This window comes from Corvus kubaryi, unplaced genomic scaffold (assembly GCF_017639235.1).
Source record: "Corvus kubaryi isolate FWS band 111438036 unplaced genomic scaffold, C.kubaryi_AGA036_p1.0 136, whole genome shotgun sequence".
NCBI lineage: Eukaryota > Metazoa > Chordata > Aves > Passeriformes > Corvidae > Corvus > Corvus kubaryi.
The window spans coordinates 1,117,636-1,130,952 of record NW_024580670.1 but is presented as its reverse complement, the minus strand read 5'-3'; the positions used below and the strand labels follow the sequence as shown (position 1 = coordinate 1,130,952).

At 48.9% G+C, this 13,317-nt stretch overlaps 1 long non-coding RNA gene across 1 annotated transcript; it reads left to right on the top strand.

Annotated features, from left to right (window-relative positions):
* The first annotated feature begins 6,413 nt into the window (after window positions 1-6,413).
* On the top strand, window positions 6,414-7,288 carry LOC121676874. Its single transcript, XR_006020640.1, has 2 exons — window positions 6,414-6,682; window positions 7,037-7,288. It is a non-coding gene; the product is annotated as an uncharacterized LOC121676874 (long non-coding RNA).
* Window positions 7,289-13,317: the final 6,029 nt, after the last annotated feature.

Genomic DNA, 13,317 nt, shown 5'->3' with positions numbered 1-13,317 from the left:
TTGCCCTCCTTTGATTCCCTTCACTTGCTCCACAAGTTCACTAGCACAGAGTGTATAAAGCAGATTATATTTCTCCAGTTAGGACTTAGTGGGGCTGAACCCAGGAGAAGGATTATTTCCCGAATTTTGATGGTCACAATTCCGTTTGCTGTCCCAGAGCGATGGCCTCTCATCCTCAGCTCCCTTCCCCACCCTGGAATGACACCATTGATTATTTCTGCCCAGGTGTGGGGTCTGCTTTGTCTCTCTTGAACAACAGGCATTCTTTAAAGGTGATTTCTGCAATGGCAAGACTTTTCTGGATTTTAATTCCGTGCTTTCGTGTGCTCGCAGTCCTTCCCTGTGCAGTGCCAGCAGCCAATTTAACCAGCACATCCCTCCTCTGTCATGCAAGTCATTAATGAAGGAATTAATAATGCTGAGCTCAAGGCAGGTCTCTCAGCAACTTGATTCATCTCTTCATTTTCAGCAGAGCTGTTTCTGGAAAGGAATGGTCTCCCAGTGGCTCTGTGAGCTGTGGAGATGGCACCACAGGCCAGGGTGGTACAGAAGGCTAAAGCCAAGCTCTGAATGTGTAGTGTCCTGTGGGAGGAGGTGCAGTTGGGATGGTGCAGTCCAGCAGTGCTCTTTGCAGCTGCCCACAATTTTGGTGTCTTGTTGCTTTTATGGAAAGTTAGTTTTTCTGGGAATGGATGCCTTTTGAGCTGGGATGTAAAGCAATATCTTTTCCTTTCCTGGAGAGAGACTACTAACAAGAGCATGAGTGCCAGGACAAGGGGCAATGGCTTCACAGTGACAGAAGGAGGTTTGGATTAGAGATCAGGAAGGAATTGTTCCTTGTGAGGGTGGGGAGGCCCTGGCACAGGGTGCCCAGCTGGGCTTGTCCCTGGATCCCTGGAAGTGTCCAAGGTCAGGTTGGACATTGGGGCTTGGAGCAGCCTGGGACAGTGGGAGGTGTCCCTCCCCATGGCAGGGGAACAAGATGAACTTTAAGGTCCTTCCAACCCCAACCGTTGGTGATTCTACAGATGTGGTTCCTTTTTCCCCGTCTTTCCCTCTCCGGCCTTCCCCAATAACAGTTAAAACACTGATATTGATTCAGACAGTCCTTTAAGTATGCAAAGATAAAGTTCATCAGCATAACCAATTTGCAAACATCTAAATTAGCCAGGCACTCTCCCTGCTGCCTTTGGAGGAGATTATAAACTTCCCTCTTTGTTCCAGCATTATTGTGCCGACCATCTGCTCTCAGTTAGCCTTTTCATGAAGATTGAAGCAAGGAAAGCTTATTAAACACTCAACTTCCTTGGTTAATGGCTTTCCCGCTCCTTTTTCAGTTTTCCTTTATTACTGATGCACTTATGGAATGATCTCCTGTTAATTGCCCCCCCGCTTTGTCCCTGACCTCTCCGCCCCTGTGGCTGCACAGCTCTGGGGAGGAAACACTCGCTGAAGGCTTTAAATGCTGGAGCTCGGGCTGTGCCTGAAATTCCTGCACAGGAAATCCATGGAGAACCCAGAACCAGTTCCCACCCTCCAGTGGCACTCGTGGGTCAGGACTCCCACGTGACAGAGCAGGGGTGGCAGGGTCCTGACCCCGCACCCAGTTGGGATCGATAGGTGAGAGAAGGCAAAGCAAAGTTGTGGAGATCAGAAATTCTTTCAATAGGCAATTTGTTCCAATTTCATTAACTTTCTTCCCAGATTCTCCTCTCCTGACTCACCCTGTTCTTGGTGCATCATCTACATTATTTCGAAGTTCTTTAGAGTTCTCTGGGGATTCCCCCTTCCTGATCCCCAGTCCACAAGTAATTGTTCTCCTCCCTGATCCCTTTAAAACAGCTGCTGCAGCAAGTTTCACCTTTGGATGTGTGTGACCTCGAAGGCACAAGAAAAATCCTTCTCAATTACACTGGACAGCTTCTAAACAGATTTCCAAATGATTCCAGCCCCGTGTACACACACCAGGGCTTGAAAAACCCAGCAGTCCTGGTCCCCGAGCTATAGATCAAGAGAGGCTTCTGGGCTGAATCCGCTCGTGGCACAGCAATTTAGATAATAGGATGGGGAACATAATAACATAACAGTTCAGCCTTGCAACTATATTTTTTTTGCTCTCACACCAGAGACTGAGGCAATGAAGAGAGCTCTGATTTGCAAAGCTGAATAAAACAAAAGCACAGAGGAACCTGGCTGGGCGTGCTGACCTTCTTTTCAGTTTTCAAGCAACTCGAAACTGAATCTTGCTCAGAACTGGCCATTATCCTTGTTTCCTCATGCAGAGCCATTAACCTCTAACTTACAGCAGCCAGCAAACTGTTATTTGCTGGTATAAAAAAACCCCTGGCCTTCCTCATTTTCTCCTGAGACATCTGAAAATGGGTAAGCTTTGGCAGATCCTAATAGTTCCAACCTGCCCTGGATACTGGGAGAAAATCAAAATGCATGCTGGGGGTTGCATAATGCAAAATGGCTGAAATGCAGCAGAAATTTGGACTCTTGTCTAAATCCTTGGCAGCTGGAAACAGGAGTGTTGCTTGCAGGGTGCTGCCTTTTTTGGGGGAGGGTTGTTGGCCTCATCCCAGCCCTCAGGTAACGATGTTTGGAGGCAGCTCTGGGCAGTGCTCAGGTAAAAACAGGGTTGTCATTACTTCCACTAAATTAAATGGAAATAATTTTTGCTTGCAAGCATTTCCCTTGTGTGGGGCAGTTCCTCACTGCATGTGATGCTTACATTGTGTGCAGCACCTTCAGGCAGGGTGGGGTTTTGGGGTTGCCCTGTGCAGAGCCAGGAGTTGGACTCAGTCCTTGTGGCTCCCTCCTGCCCAGGCCAGGGGTTCAGTCCCCATCCCTGGAGGGTTTAAAAGCCCAGTGGATGTGGCACTTGGGGACAGGGGGCAGTGGTGGCCTTGGCAGGGCTGGAGCAGGGTTGGACTCGATGTCTCCATGGGCTTTTCCAACCTAAACCTCCTGCTGTGTCTCCTCCCTGCTCTCCAGTGCCCCGTTCCAATGTTCAGATATTGGATGGTCCCAATATTCAGATCCGAGCTGTGCGAAGGACAGCAGGGAAGGAGGAACTGGGGACCAAAGGTAACATTCTTAGCTGCAGCTCCCACAAGAAATCTTCCCTTCCAGCGCTGCCCACGGCTCCAGCCACTTGTAGCTTTTTCTTTCCCTGGCTCTTTCTTTGTCGCTCTTTGGTGGAAGAGAAGAAATGCAAAGCTTGGTCTGGAATCCCTAATGGTGAGCCAGGTGCCTGCGGGTAGAGTGCTCCTGATCGATGCTGTGGAGATGAGTGGATTTGCCAGAGTGTTTCAGAGGGAGAGGTTTGGGTAAGAACTGCAGCCAGTGCACTGCAAATTTCTGCCCAGGGGGAGCAGCACTTAGGGGGCTCTGAGAAAGAGGAATCCACGGAGAAATCAGGTGGTGTTTTTTCAGCAAGTCTCTTTTTTGACAGAGAATTGAAATACTGAGCCAATTAAAATGCCAAGGACTTTTCAAAACATAGACTTAACAGAGAAAATATGACTTTAGCAGTAGATGATGTAAGCAAATAAAAAATCCTGTTCACTGGCATTAACTAAAAGTGGTTATAAATGAGCAGGGTTTTCCTCCTTCTTATCCATGGCTTCAAGCAGCCACTTGATAAAAATGTAACTTCCAGCTCAGTGATAAAGGGTTTAAGGTCTGTGTGCGGTGGTGGAAGGGGCAGCTTGGATGCTCCAATACCTCGTGGTATTTTCTCATATATAAACTGAAGAGCCAAAAGACAGGTGGTGGTCTAAAGGTCAGCACAATAAAATAGCAGGATTTACTGATTCCCCTCAGCGCTTATGATCCGAGGAAGATCTCTTGTTTCAATTGATAAGAGTTCCAAAAAGCTGCATTAAACTTTGAGGGAAGAGGAGGTCGCTGCGGGGTCAGGCGTGGTGCGATCCATCCGCCGCTTCCTCCGAGCTGGGAGAAATAATTAACCCAAGTCTGGGGTTTTTTTGTGGGAACTCATTCAGGGTCAGGAGGAAAATGATTTTTTCTCCTCCCCACAGTGTGTCACTGGGGATATTTGCAGGCAGTGCAGCTTTCCACCTCCAGCCCAGCACCGTGGAAATGCCACCGTGGGCGCCCCAGCGCCCGGGCTGTGACGAGACACGTCCTGTGCCAGACAAATGTTGTGGAGCCCTCACAGCAGAAACGCTTCTGAGTTGTCATTTGCCCTTCTCACCCTAGAAAAATAAAGACCTTTGAGTTATTTTAGTTACTGAATTGGAAACTGTTAAATTGTGCTGAGGCATTGCTTGAAGCAGGAGGAAAAAATGGTTGGGAAAGTGGTTTGCTCAGTAATCACCCGAGCTGGAGCTGCCTGTTCTCTGCATCCACCGTGGCCACCAGCCATCGAGAGGTTTTTCCTCCTGAAGGTCAATAAAAAAACCCTCACCTTTTTGCCAATTTTTAGTTTTATGTGATATTAGAAAAGCTGAATCATGGTTTAGTTCCAAAAAATCTTATTTAACATCTTTTGACAGGCGCTTAAGGCCTCCTTCCACCCCATTGCTACGGGCCCTGGGTTTTTATCACATTTCTGCTGCCTCTGTTAAAGTCTTGTTCTCCAGGTGCAGGGGCTGCATGGAGAAGCAGAATGAGGTTTGTTTTCTTGTTTCCCTTGCTGCCAATGTTTTTACAAAGCTGTTGAACTACACTTGCTGGGTTTTACCTTGACACTTTCATTTGGAGGCAATCTAATCTGTTCTGACTGGAAATTTGAAAGTGGAAGTCCCAGTGCACGGCAGAAGCAAGGCATAAATTTCATCATTCGTGACCCATTATCAGTTTTTTTTTTTAATCTGCCACTTTAGAAACCGTGTGTTGTTCCACTCCAGGTGTTTTAACAGCTCATTTTCCTTTGCCTGACATTGCTGTGTCACGGTTCATGTCTTTTCTGACATGAAGCTATCAGGTTCCTCCATTTACTCTTCCATTTTATCCCTGCTTACAAATGAGGTTTAGAGAAGCTAAAACCCCTCTGTGTCTGAGGTCTCTCATTTGAGCAGTGTTGCCCTTTGCATTTTATAGTTGCTGCTGTACAGCTTCACTTGAAGGACTGAACATCCTGTAAAATACTCTGAATAATTACTGCTTTAAATAAATACTAGAAAGCCAAAGCTGTCTCAAATACATCAATGAGCCTTTCATAGATTTATAAATTCCTGCAAAGTGAAAATATTTCAAAATTTCTCGGTGTTCCTGTTATCTCCCAGTGCTCTTTGCCAGATTGGCTTCAAAGCTAGACCAGAATTTGGCCTGTCTGTGGTTTTTTAGATGCTCCTGGTGTTTCCTGGTGTGTCCCCTGCCCTTCCCACCCTCTGCTAAAGGCAGGGCAGGAACCAGGTGCCCAAAGGCCAGGCTGGCAGCTCTACTGGTGCCTTCTCCAGGCAGCACAAAAACTGGAGGTGTCACTGTCTGCATTAATATCCTCTCATCCTTGTGTGCAATCATCTGGTGTTTTTCACAAAACTCACATACATCTTATTTTAAAATGTGGCAGGAGCATGTTTTTCTCTCTCTGCACCCATAAATAGAGCGGGGGGGCTGGAGCTGTGCCCCCTCTCTGACTGATGCACCGTGCCACGGGCTGCGGAGGAAATGCAGCACTTTGTCACTTCAGCCGGTGACAGCGTGAGTCACCAAGGGCCAGGCTCCCCTCCACGAGGGAGGTGTTGGGCAGCCCAGCCCACGGCGGCAACTGGGACCACTGGGGGGAAAGGCTGACGTCACTGGAGAGAGAGCCCTGCTCCGGGAAATATTCCAACTTTGCGTGTTTCTGAATGCGGCCCTGTCTGCCAGGCGCCGGGGAAGAGCGGCCACGCGGACCCAGAGGTGGCCGCGAGTGGTCACCCCAGCCCTGCATGGATGCCACTCAGCACAGCTGAACTGGGCCCAGCAGAGCTGAACTGGGTCCCAGCAGAGCTGAACTGGGCCAAGCATAGCTGAACTGGGCCCAGCACAGCTGAACTGGGGCTCAGCAGAGCTGAAATGGGCCCAGCACAGCTGAACTGGGCCCAGCACAGCTGAACTGGATTCAGCAGAGCTGAACTGGACTCAGCAGAGCTGAACTGTGTCCCAGCACGGCTGAACTGGGTCCCAGCACAGCTGAAGTGGGTCCCAGCACAGCTGAACTGGGCCCAGCACAGCTGAACTGGGCCAAGCATAGCTGAACTGGGTCCCAGCACAGCTGAAGTGGGTCCCAGCACAGCTGAACTTTGTCCCAGCAGAGCTGAAATGGGCCCAGCACAGCTGAAATGGGCCCAGCAGAGCTGAACTGGGCCCAGCAGAGCTGAACTGTGTCCCAGCAGAGCTGAACTGGGCTAAGCACAGCTGAACTGTGTCCCAGCAGAGCTGAACTGGGTCCCAGCCCCTGTCCCTGCAGGTCACCAGCCCTGGGGAGCTGCAGGAGCTCAGCTCCAGAGGTGGCTTCACAACTCTGCCTTGGTTTCCTTCCCTCCCAGATCCCCACAATTATTCCTGTTGTTAAAGTCCTGTGAGAACAACTGGATTTTCTTTCTGTGCTCCAGAGAAGTGGTTTATGAGACAAACAGAGAATTTGCACCTCGTGTGGTTCTGGAAAACCTCATTCCCTTCACATCACCAGGAGCTGCAGACACAGAGGATTGAGGACACAAAGCAGGTTGGGGTAATTTGATAGTAAAGGTGTTGTAGGAATGTACAATACATCATAACATGTTCTCCCAGGAAACAAGTGACAGGATGAGAGGACAAAACCTCCAGCTGTGCCAGGGGAGCCTCAGATTGGACAGCAGCAGGAATTTTCCATGGAAAGGGTGGTCAGGGCTTGGCAGGGGCTGCCCAGGGAGGTTTGGAGTGCCCATCCCTGGAGGTGCCCAAGGAAGGGCTGGGGGTGGCACTCAGAGCTCTGGGCTGGGGACAAGGTGGGATGGGGCACAGGTTGGACTCGATGGGCTGGGATGGCCTTTCCAGCCTCAGTGACTCCGTGATGTGTGCTGTGGTTTTCCTCTCACAGGACAAACTCTCCATGGGATACAGGTGCAATACCAAGTCCCAGTGTGGGAAAGAGCTGAGAACTTGGCCAGGCTGCTGCCATGGGGGAATTTCCCCTAAAAGCCCAAGGTGAGACATTCCTTGGCCCTTCTGAGCTCCTCACCGATGCCAGAGAGGCCTGGCCCCCATTTCCATGCTGCACCTCAAACTGCACCAGGAGTTACACTGTCGTTAATGAAATAAAATAATTTTATTTTGAATTATGAATATTATAGACGTTGTCTCTTGTCCTGTTTCTTTTTTTTCTTTTCATTTCTGTGAATAATCTGTTCGCTGACAGTGTTTGATGATCCTGTTTGCCTGCAGCTGGCTGTGCTCTCAGTGCTGGTAGGTTTTCCCTGGGAATTAGATATCACTGAGATATACAAGTGCTGCTCCAGCCAGTCCTGCCTCTGACAACAGAACAGGAATGTAATGGAGTTTTTCAGTGTTCTATTATAACTCTACCATATATTACTTATACAGTACCTACCTGGGAGTAATATATTTATTTTATTCCCTGGCAATTCGAAATTGCCTGGGGAAGAAAAAAAAAGCTTTGTTTAAAGCAAAAATGATAAAAAATTGTTATTTCATCCCAGAATCAACAAAGTAACCAATTTGACCTCCCGTTAGATATTTCATTTTAGTTGCTAAGTAATTTACTATTTTTTAACACAGAAAAACATTCAAAATGAAATATTTGACACGAAGTATTTTGATGAGAAAGAAAAGTTACTTAAGTACTAAAAAATTAAGACAACTTGTGGCAATTGATGGACAGCTGTGCAGGATTTGTCAGCCTGCAACAGAGTTTTTTCCAAAAGAAGTTTTTTAACAAACTTTTCCCCAGCTCAAGGTCAGCCCAGCCACACACATATACCATGCTGAGCGTTCAGTCAGACCTGCAGAGATTTATGGGCTTAAGAGAGGAAATTTATCCTCAGTGCCTGCACTCCCTAAAATGTAGTAAATAGTAACCCCTGAGGGAGAGCTGCTGGGTGAAGCTCCAGAGGTGGAGACGTGATTTCCATCCCACCACCACCCCCAGCCACAGTTGTTCTTTATTTCATTTGTCATCAAAACATTGCTGTGTTTCCTTGGGGTTTTTTATGATCACAGAATCCCAGAATGATTTAGATCTTAAATTCTACCCCGTGCCACCCCTGCCGTGGGCAGGGACACCTTCCACTGTCCCAGGCTGCTCCAAGCCCCAATGTCCAGCCTGGCCTTGGACACTGCCAGGGATCCAGGGGCAGCTGCTCTGGGCTCCTTGGCTCTGTCTCCAGGTAGATCTACACCCTTTTTTCTCCCCTTTCAGCTGAGCCCTCTCCCCACCACGATGCAAATGAACACATTTGTGTGACCTCATCCATCAGGAGAGCGCTGACGTCGCCTCTCAGATGCCCCAAATTAAAACAATCCATTTCTGTGGCTGTGAATCCTCACCCAGCGTGCCAGGGAGGGCAGCTGGGGGGGAGGGACGTCCAACCCCCTGAATGGGATGTTTTGAAAGAGCCATCATTAAAATTGCAGCAAGTTGTGCTTCTCTCATAGCTGGGAGCTGGGACATGGTGACACCCTTAAAAGGAATTATTTTTCAGTGCTTGGGTATTTTAATCCTTTCTTTACATTTCCTTTTAAAACCGTATTTATAATTTAAAGCCCACCTCTGTGTGCCTTAATCCGAGACTCTCATTTGATTTTATTTTATATCTGTGATATAAATCTTTGATCCTTATTTTAGCTTTGTCTGGAATGCAACCACTAAGGAACATGCTAAAGATGTCTCTGATTTTCTGTCAGGATCAGGATTTTCACAGAATTCAGTGTAAGGTAATGCTTCTTCAGTCTAGTTCTCACATTTTAAGAATAAAAGTCAATGAAATGCCACTACAGATATATTTTTTTGGTGCTGTAAATTGCATTTTGATGAATCTTCACTCCTGAACCAGCCCTCCTTCAGCACTGCCAGGAAGCCTCTCTTGTTGCTTCTAGCAAGAATTGTCATGGTGATGCATTCTGTTGACCACATTTTTGAAACACAGATTGTTTCTAATTTTGTTTCTCCAATTTACTCTGGGTACTGCACCATCTCTGTTTCTGTCCTCACTCTCTGTTCTTTGGAAGATTTTTATCACGACAAACCGTGAAAATCCACCCAGGAGGATCTGCCCTCGCCCTTTCACGTGTGCCAAACGTGTGGCTGGGGAAGGCTCTGCACAGCCACCCATGTGAGGAGCGGCTGAGGGAGCTGGAAAGGGGCTCAGCCTGGAGCAAAGGAGGCTCAGGGGGGACCTTGTGGCTCTGCACAAGTCCCTGACAGGAGGGGGCAGCCGGGGGGATCGGGCTCTGCTGCCAGGGAACAGGGACAGGAGGAGAGGGAACGGCCTCAGGCTGGGCCAGGGGAGGCTCAGGGTGGGCAGCAGCAGGAATTTCTCCATGGAAAGGGTGCTCAGGCCTTGGCAGGGGCTGCCCAGGGAGGTTTAGAGTGCCCATCCCTGGAGGTGTCCAAGGAAGGGCTGGAGGTGGCACTCAGAGCTCTGGGCAGGGGACAAGGTGGGGGTCAGGCACAGCTTGGACTTGATCGTCTTGGAGGGCTTTTCCAACCTCAGCGATTCTGGGATTGCAGAGGGTCCCTGCGTGCTCCCCTTGCAGGAGGGTGACTCTGCAGCCACTACAGAAGATGTGCTTGAGATGGTGAATTGCTCTCTGAACGCAGGAGGAGAAGGGGACAGACCAACAAGGTGGGGAGTGCAGAGCTCCTTGGCCTTCCAGGGCAGGTTGTGCCTCTTGGGGAGAGGCCAGGCCGTGCCCTGAGGAGCTCTCAGCCCTCAGAAAGGCTGGCAAGCTTTTCAGTGAGCTGAGAGCTCCACGAAAAAATTAAATTTGGCAGTGACAGTGCAGTACTTAGGTTCCTCTCAAGTAGTCTTGAGATATAAAAGCGTTTCTGTGGGAGTTCTTGGCTGAGTGAGAAGGCTGAGAGCGGAGTCCAGCAGCCTGTGGAGTGCTGCTGCTGTATTTGTTGCATCCTTGTGTTGATGGCTCGAAGAGGAAGGGGTGGCCTGAATTTGTGTCTGGGCATTTCTTGTGCATCCACTCACAGAGCAGGGGTTCTCCTGAGGGGCTGCTCTGGAGCTGGGAAGGGAGCCTGGAGCTGCCAACAAAGCCCTGAATGCAGAGGGAAACTGGGTGCACTGGGTGCTAAATCAGCAGAACTTCTGTTGGTGCTTCTGTCTTCCTCCTCCACAGCCCCAGACCTTTGGGATGGAGCATTTCCCATCCTGTCCTGATGGCTGGGATGGATGGGCACTGTGTCATGGAATCCTGGAATGGGTGGGGTTGGGAGGGAGACCTTAGAGACCAATTCACTGCACCCCCTGCCTCGGGCAGGGGCACCAGGCCAGGTTTTTAAGGAACGGGTAAATCAGATCATCTGGGCTCCAGGAAAGAGCTGCCCCAGGTCCCTGGGGATGGGGAGCAGGGAACAAGGGGAAATTTGGACAGCTTCCCATGGGTTAGGATGTGCTTCTCACATCCCTGTCTCCACATGGCTGTTAAGGAATGCGCTGTGTCCAGCCATGGACAGAAACAGTGGAACACCTGGGACAGCATTTGTGGATGTTGCTGAGAAAAACAGCTTTATTTCTGCATAGGGAATGTTATTTCTGCTCTCCCTAATCTCCAAAGGCGAAGCTGTCTGTGTTTTTCAAATAATAAACCCAAGCATATTTTGCATATTATATACCCAAGAATATTATGTTTTCTTCTGTTGTTCAAGCAATAACAAATTGAATTTGAGGAATGCTGTTCGTTTTGGCACAGTTTCAGAGAGAACATTCCAAAGGAAAGGAAATCCTTCAAGGAGAAGTGGAAGAGGATGAAAGCTGCTGGGTGCTTCTCCCCATTTCCACGTGCAGAGGTGTCCTTGCTCAGGGACATGCAGGGGACAAACTCCAGCGAGTCGGGAAGGCTGAGCTCGAGCTGCACGACAGGTAAAGCCAGGCTGTATGGAAACATAAATATTTTCTATGTGAATAGAAAAATTGAAGGGAAATCTAAGAATATGTGGGAGCAAAGGCTTGAAAGACATCTCAGTGGAAACTCAGCTCATCTGCAGGCTGAAGAACAAGCACAGAACATGAGGAATAATGTCCCAGGTTATGGAGGAAATCTGGATTTAGAAGAGGTGGCAATCCCCTATAGTTTATACAAATGTCACCAAGTTTTTTAAAAGTTAGGACATTTTGGCATCAGCTTGACAGAAATAGAAATTATTCCATCATTAATGCACAGCCTGGTTTGCCAGCAAAGAGGAGTCCGGAGGAGCTCCGTGTCCCCCTGAGCTCCTGGAGTGGTGACACGAAGTTCTGTGGTTTTATTGCAGGAACGGTAAATTGCAGGAGTCCTCTCGATGGGAACCTGCCGACTCTGTGGCTGCGTTCCCTGTTTTCTCCATCCCAGTGAGGGCTGTGCCTTCACGCACACCCTGTAGGAGCAGTACGAACTCTGCCAAGGCCCCGAGGTGCCAGCAGCGTGCGTGCTGGGAGCAGGAGCAGTGCGGGTCTGTCCTGCCCAGCCGTGCCAGCGCTGCCAGCATTCCCTGCTGGGTGAGGCGGGAGCTGGGAGCGCTGGAGCAGCAGAGCTGCGTTTCCAGAGAGGAGAGGAGGCAGCCCTGGTGCTCCGCTGTCATGGCAACGAGGCCGGGAACGCCGGGGATCAACTGCATCCGAACATCCCAGCCCTCACTTTGTGCTGGGATGTGCTGCTCACTGGGATGGCCTCAGCTGGGAACTGGGCTGGGTGCCAGCGCTCCCCGCCACAGAAAGGACACTGCTGGCAGCAGAGCTTTGGAGGGGAGTTGATGGCAGGGCTCTGCTCACCAGAGAGGAGAGGTACCGAACGCGCGGAGGGGACTGCTGCTCATCTGGGACCAGCCGCGAGCTCCCACCACCCTTCTGGCCATCACCAAACGTTCAAAACCACCTGAAACCCGGGATTGTTAATGCTGGGTGCTCCTGTTCGGAGGTTCCTCCTTGGATCCTCCTGCAGCTGTGCCCAGCTGTGCCCCAGCCGCCCCGGGCACCCCTCACCATCCCGGCTGGCGTGGAGGTCAGGAACTGGGAATTGCAGGAGCTGCTGGGGGTGGAGGGGGTGTCACTGGGACGAGTCCTGGCTGCCACAGAGGAAAACCTGACCCATCCCTGGGCTGATCTGGGTGGGCCTGCCTGGAAATCCCCGGAAATGGAGAATTAACTGGCAATTCCATCCCTTGGGAGTGCTGGGCTTTGCACCTCAAAGCTCTTTTCTCCACACTCTGCTGCTGAACTCTCCTAGATAAACACTACCATTAGGTAGTCCTTTAAAACCTGGTTTGGGCGCATTTTTTGTGATTCAAATAATTCTGAAGGACAATTTTTTATATATGGCATTGGTCAGCTTGTGGATGTGACAGCTTTTTTAGCAAGAATGACTTTTAAATTGAAAATATTGAAATGTTTGAGCAGTTGAATAATGGTCATAGTTTTCCACACCTGGTTTTTCCTTTGATCTCACACCCTGTCCTTAGAAAAGGGTTTAACACATTTTATTTTCTTTTTAAATATAAGGGTTTTTGATGAAGAGAGCATCTTAAATACATCCCAGTGGTGAGGTGTGAGACCTCTGTGGCTGAATTTGACCACCCACACCCCCAAATCCCACCCTGGTTTCAGTTCCATCTTCATTCAGTGTGAGAGTACACTTGGATTTATGTGACACCCCTGAAAAAATGGGTTTATAGTGAGCACAAGCAGAAACTCATCAGGAATTGATCCTTTCATCCAGAGCAGTCAAATCTTTTTCTCCTCTTTGCCTATTTTCACACCTTTCTCAGCTCAGAATCGAGGGAACCAATCTAAGCCAACCCAGACTGCCTCAGAACAAATGGCTTTTGTTGTCTCCAAGTCCTTTAAACCCAATTTCTAAAGCTGTTTTTAAATTTAGTTTGAAGCTGTTTTCCAAAAAAAAGGGATGTTTTAGGAAACTCCTGCAGATATTGACAAAGGAAGATTTTCACATAGTTGGATTTTACATCTAGATTGGATTTTATTGGATAACCACTATCTTTCCTAGAAAACATCCCTGCCTTCTGCCTGGTCCTTGTTTCCTGGTTTGGATTTTCTCACCTGTTGAGAAAGGAGTTGATGAAAAAATGTCAATATTTTAATTGTCAAAAGAGAAGAATCGGAAGTTTGTTGGGAGATATTTAGCACTTGCTGGGAT